This window comes from Myotis davidii, unplaced genomic scaffold, assembly GCF_000327345.1.
Source record: "Myotis davidii unplaced genomic scaffold, ASM32734v1 scaffold402, whole genome shotgun sequence".
Classification (NCBI taxonomy): domain Eukaryota; kingdom Metazoa; phylum Chordata; class Mammalia; order Chiroptera; family Vespertilionidae; genus Myotis; species Myotis davidii.
In genome coordinates, this window is record NW_006293393.1 from 726,618 (window position 1) to 732,915 (window position 6,298).

Here is a 6,298-nt window from a genome sequence, read left to right on the forward strand (position 1 = left end):
CGGAGCGGGAGGGCGCCGGGACCCCGTGAAGGCGGGGAGAGCCTTCGGGTTCGCTCTTGCACTCGGGGAGTGAAACTGGGAGGATGACGCACAACTTCTCCGCCCCAGTGTTTGTGTTCCAGTCTCGGGGTGCTCGGCGCCGGGGGCCGGTTGCTGGAAGTTGGAGCTGTCCTCCCGCAGAACCGGCACGGGGAGCAGGAGAGTACGAAGTTTATGCCTTAAAATACTTGAAGTCTGGCTTTTTGATATGCTTCCTCGGTAAATGTAAGAGTTTTCAAAATGTAAACCTGAAGCAGTGGAACGTTTCTGTTTAAACTTTGCAACTCCTCGGATGAGGAGATTGAATTTATAGTTTAATGCACTGTTGAGATTTTTTTCAAATGAGGCAAATAAATTCTTTCTATATTGTGCTGTGTGTGTTGTGTGTTTTTTTAATTTAGTTCTTTTTTAGTTTGGGGGTTCAAATTCTGATAGTGTGGTGGGGTTTTTCAAGAAAATTTAATTTGGATAGCTAGTGGAATTGCTTGGTATTTTAAATACCCCGAAGTCTGGGTGGAAAAGAAGATAATTGTATTTTTAAAATTTTAATTTCATGAGGTACAACAGTTGTAAACTTTAGTACTTCAACTGTTCTGGTTTTGATTTGTGCAAACTGTAGGTCTGAATGTAATGGAATCACAAACAATTTTCTGTGGTTTAATTCTTGATGCTTAATTGAAAAAGGCAGTTCTCTACTAAGGATAAGGCACCTATAAGAACAACTTTAAGAACCAGCAGAACCCGATCTCGCCCCTCGGTGGGAGTCCGATGCTTCTGTAATTCACAAGTGACCTGATGAGCGCGCCTGGGTTTGCTCTGCTGCCGCTGGAGCCACAGCCTTATCTGTCATCTCATCCGCGGTGCTGCCGCTGAGCGAGAAGCTTTTGTGTTGGCTCTTAAATGCAGGCGGCACTCGAATATTGGCTCTTTGAGATTCCTTTTATTGATATAAGAGCAAAATAAACTCAGGACTTTATTAAGTGCCAGCTCTTAGATGATGGAAATCTTACGGTGCTATTTCAAATCTTGACTTAAGGAGAAACAATCATAACATTCTAATTGTACTGTAATAACTTTCATTTTTTAAGACATTCAGCTACCGAAACCGGTTTGGCTCAGTGGATAGAGCGTCGGCTTGCGGACTGAAGGGTCCCAGGTTCGATTCCGGTCAAGGGCATGTGCATGGCCCCAGTAGGGAGTGTGCAGGAGGCGGATGATCAATGTTTGTCTCTCATTGATGTTTCTAACTCTCTATCCCTCTTCCTTCCTCTCATTCTAATTGTAAAATCATAACTTTCATTTTTTAAAAAGACATTCAGCTAATCTTACCTAACAGGTCATTGTCTTTCCCGCTACACTGTAACATTTTATAAGAGGATCAGCAGTTGTTAATCTTTACCTCATATTATAGATTCCGTCAATAACTTCCCGAACTTCAATTGATCAATAGATAGGAAACTGTTGTACAGATAAAGTATAGTTTCTCCTCAGCTTTTAAAATAAATTTCATTCAAAATTCTATTGCCCACATAGTAGGGACATTTTTGAATTGTTGGATATAAAGGTACTTCCATGTTATTCTTATTTGCTGAGTTACAAAATATTTCCACTGCCAGCATGTTTTTAGTACCATAGTTCTATTTCTGCTTTAATCCCCAATCTTAAAAATGTATCAGCCTTTCACTTTTACATTACACACCGGTGAAGATTACATACTGAACATTTTTACCGATGATAGTTTGCTATAAGAGGAATTTGCCTTATCAAAGGTATAGCTTCCAATCTTGGTATTTTCAATATTTATTTGGCACAATGAACTTTTTTCCGTTAAAGACCAATCATTTAAGTAATTTGTATCAGTAAGACACCACTAATATGAAAGAATACGGCGGTATTGAGGGCGGTATTTTGGGTGCCCTCAACAAGTATGAAAGGAAAGCTGGGTTACAGTAATGACGTTTCAATGTCATCCTCAATTATTGGAAATACAGATGTTATTGTATATGGGACTCCTGGAGAACAGTCTTGGGGAACATAGTTTTGCTTCAGTGCCCCAAAATGAGAGTTCCTGATTGTTAATCTTATATATAAAAACGTTACAAGCTTTTAAAGAAAATTTCCTTTTGGCAGGTAGGCAGGAGTGACCAGAAATGCACTCAGGACATACTGGTTTTGTGGAGTAGCCCCCAAAAATTCTTACCACAGGGACCTGACAGCAGGGTTGAGCTCCTCAGTGTATGGGAACAAGGGACCAAGAAAGCTGTGAGGTTTTTTCATAACTACATTCTCTTCGCCAATGGTACATTACACCCCACTCCTTCCATAGTGACGAAACGTGACAAAGGAGGTACTGTTTCACTTCCCCCACTGAATATTCCTCTAATATCTTCAATAAAAGTTAAATAGGACAATTGTCTTCCAAAGTGAGTTAGGACAGACTTGATCTGGGTGGCCGAAATGGTTGAGCGTCATCCCCTGCACCGAAAGGTTGCAGGTTCAGTCCTGGTCGGCACGTGCCCAGATTGTGGACTCAGTCCCAAGTGGGAGGCAGACAATGGATGTTTTGTACATCAATGTTTCTTCCTCTCTAAAATCAAAAACATTTTTAAAAAAATGAGGACAGATTGGTAATCCATATCTATTGTCATAAAATCTAAAAAGCCATAGGTGCCATTAATATGTAGATAATTATGGCAAAAATACTAAACTTGTTTGATTAATGCAGCTCATTAAGTGTTCTTTTATAGATTATTACTATTAGGCTGTATGGGAAAAAATAATTGTATGGTTAGGTCACTGCCCCAAAGGAATACACAGAAAAGGTGTAACATGAAGTGTAAGAATCAAAATGAGCGGATAAGAAAAACTGACCTGCTTCACCTTTAAGACCTGGCAGAAAAAAAGTAGGTGAAAGCTGAGGGGAGAGAAGTATGGGGCACTTAGATCATGTAGCTTAGAAAGGTGTCTCGGTTATGTTTGTAACCTCCAGTCGTCATTCTAAAAGTGGAATTGACATCTTGGAGATGAGCAATACCATTGTAATTGTTAGTGGTACTCCGGGTGGCTTACATTTTAAATATGTCAGATATGCTATAAGAGGAATGCTGGGGTGTTAACTGCGTTTGTTTAACACAAGTACTACTAGTCCCCACAAGGAATATAGTGTGCTTTCATATCTCAAGTTGAGAGTTGTTTTATTTTGGTTAATTTTTCATTTTTAGTTACGTTCAAAGTGGTATGAAAAGCATAATTTAGATCATATCATTGTATTGGTTACTCAACCAGGGAGCAGTTGAGAAATTTTTCATTTATAACAGAAAATAGCATTACAAATGTATGATCTAAATCGCCAATGTCCATGGACATGTTTTAGTTCCTAATTTACTTGACTTTTCTGTGACATTTGACACTGGCCTTCTGAGAAACTATGACCTCCATGATAAAACACTCTTAATTATATTATAATGGAACTAATGGAATTTGAAACCTGACTAAAAGCAAAAGATGCATTTTCAGAAAGTGTTGTTTGAGGTTGGAGAAGGAAAAAGAGGAACATATCCTTTAAAATCAATACAAGACATAACTTAGTTTTGTAGTTTTAACGCAATTAAAAGACAAAATTTGTACTGCTGGGTATCAGTGGTGCAGCTTAAATGATCTTAACTGACAACTTGAGAGCCAGGAATCTGTATAGGAACACATTAAATCACTGCAGGGTGCAATTAACAAAATTTACACTGGAAAATTCCATAGAACAAATGACCTGGTCTTTTTTTTTAATTTTTATTGATTTCAGAGGAAGGGAGAGGGAGAGAAAGATAGAAACATCAATGATGACAGAGAATCATTGATCAGCTGCCTCCTGCACACCCCTACCAGGGATCAAGCCTGCAACCAGAGCATGTGCCCTTGACATCAAACCCTTCAGTCTGCAGGCTGACACGCTGTTCACTAAGCCAAACCAGCCATGGCTGACCTGATCTTAAAAATGCAAGGAAAAAAGAAAGAACCTATAGATTAAAATAATTGTTTTTGAAATCACACTTTCAGTAGTAATTCATTGTGGCTCTCATTTATGTTGAACAACATGAGTGAATTACGGGGTCCACTTTTACACAGATTTTGTTTTCAATATACAGTCAACCCTCTGTATTCCCAGGTTTCCATCCATGGGTTCAACCAACTGTGGATGAAGATAGTATTTTCTGTCCATTGAGAATTCTCAGATGGGAGAGCAGACTATGCATTGATCTTCACCATTTTTATATAGGGAACTTGAACATCCACAATTTTGGTATCCGGACACTGAGGGACAACTGCAGTTAAATTTGGGGGGAGTCAAAAGTTACACATGAGTTTTGCATGTTGCGGGGGGAGGGTCAGAACCCCTAACCCCCGTGTTCAGAGGTTAACTGTATATACAACGTAGGAAATACATAATTATTAACATCACATTAAAACCAAGAAGATTCTTGCCCATCCAGCGTGGTTCAGTGGTTGAACATCAACCTATGAACCAGGAAGTCACAGTTCCATTCCTGGTAAGTGTACATGCCTGGGTTGGGGGCTTGAGTCCTCAGTGTGGGGCGTGCAGAAAGCAGCCAATCAATGATTCTCTCTCATCATTGATGTTTCTATCTCCCTCTCCCTCTCCCTTTCTCTCTGAAATTAATAAAAAATGTAAAATAAAAGGGGGGGGGGGAAAAGCTTTTAATGTTGGCAGAGTTTAAATAAAGGGGGATAATTGATGTATGGCATTACAGTATATTCATTTCAGTTGTACAACTTAATGATTTGATATTTGTATATATTGCTAAATCTCTATAAGTCTAGTCAACATCTGTCACCATAATTACAAAATATTTTTTCTTACGAAAGAAAAAGCTTTTAAGATTGACTCTCTCAGCAACTTCCAAGTATGCAGCACAGTATTATTAGCCATAGTCTTCCTATTGTAACTTAAACCCCCATGACTTATTTATTCTATAACTGGAAGTTTGTACTTTTTGACCCCCTTCACTCATTTTATACCCCTCCCACCCACTCCCATCCAGCTCTGGCAACTACCAGTCTGTTCTCTGTTTCTTTGAACTATGGTATTTTGTTTTAAGGTTCCACATATATGTGAATTGTAAGTTTGTTTTTTTTTTTTCTCTAACTTACTTCACTTAGCCTAATGCCTTCATCCATGTTGTTTTAAATGGCTATATTTAATTCTTTTTTTATGGCTGAATATTCATATATATGTGCATGTGTGTGTGTGTGTGTGTGTGTGTGTGTATGTGTGTGTCACATTTTTTAATGCATTCATTCATGGATAGACAGGTAGTTTCCATATCTTGACTATTGTAAATAGTGCTGCATATGGGGGTACATATATCTTTTAGAGTTAGTGTTTTCATTTTCTTAAAATGAACTTAAAGGGATTTAGCAGTCAATTGCAATGTGCAGAATTTGGGTCCTGATTTAATCAAAGGAAACTGCAAAAATATATATGAGACCACTAGAGTAATTTAAATACTGACTGAATATTTGAAGTTAAATAATTGTTAGTTTTTGATAACGGTATTGTGGTTATTTTAAAAAACAACTAAAGAATTTATTAATGAAATGATATAATGTGTAGAATTTGCTTCACACTTTAAAATAATCCATAAGGTGAAGGGGGCATGTACACGAGTGGAAGTATACATGAAAGAAGATTGCCCTTGTGTTGATATTTGCTGAACCTGGGTGATGGGTAAATGGAGGTTCTTTATACTATTCTACTTCTGTATATGTTTGGAATGTTCCATAATAAAAACTAAACAATAAACAATCAGACAAAACAAGAGAAAGAAAAAAAATCTTGTGATTGAGAGAGAACCAAAGAGTGAGAACCCACACAAAACCACACAAATATTAATAGGCTACTTACATGGACATCTTCTATTTTAACCCTGGGACTTGAGATGTAAGAGGAATACTAATGATAATTATTATTGTACTAGAGGCCCGGTGCACAAAAATTTGTGCACTCGGGGGGCGGGGAGGGTGGGTTCCTCAGCCTGGCCTGTGCCCTCTCGCAGTCTGGGACCCCTCGGGAGATGACCTGCTGGCTTAGGCCTGCCGCTCCCTGGGGGATTGGGCCTAAGGTGGCAATCAGACATCCCTCTGGCAGCCTTGGAGCCTTTGGGGGATGTCCACTTGCCAGCGGGTAGCAGGCTTAAGCTGCAGTCGGACATCCTTAGTGCTGCTGAGGAAGCGAGAGAGGCTCCCG

At 39.0% G+C, this 6,298-nt stretch overlaps 1 long non-coding RNA gene across 1 annotated transcript in view; it reads left to right on the top strand.

The window, feature by feature from the left end:
• The window catches only part of LOC107183660, a 1,559-nt gene extending 1,149 nt beyond the window's left edge, over positions 1–410 (top strand). Inside the window, exon 2 of the long non-coding RNA XR_001514445.1 lies at positions 109–410. This is a non-coding gene — a long non-coding RNA (uncharacterized LOC107183660). The remainder of the gene's footprint in view (positions 1–108) is intronic.
• The last annotated feature ends 5,888 nt before the right edge of the window (positions 411–6,298 follow it).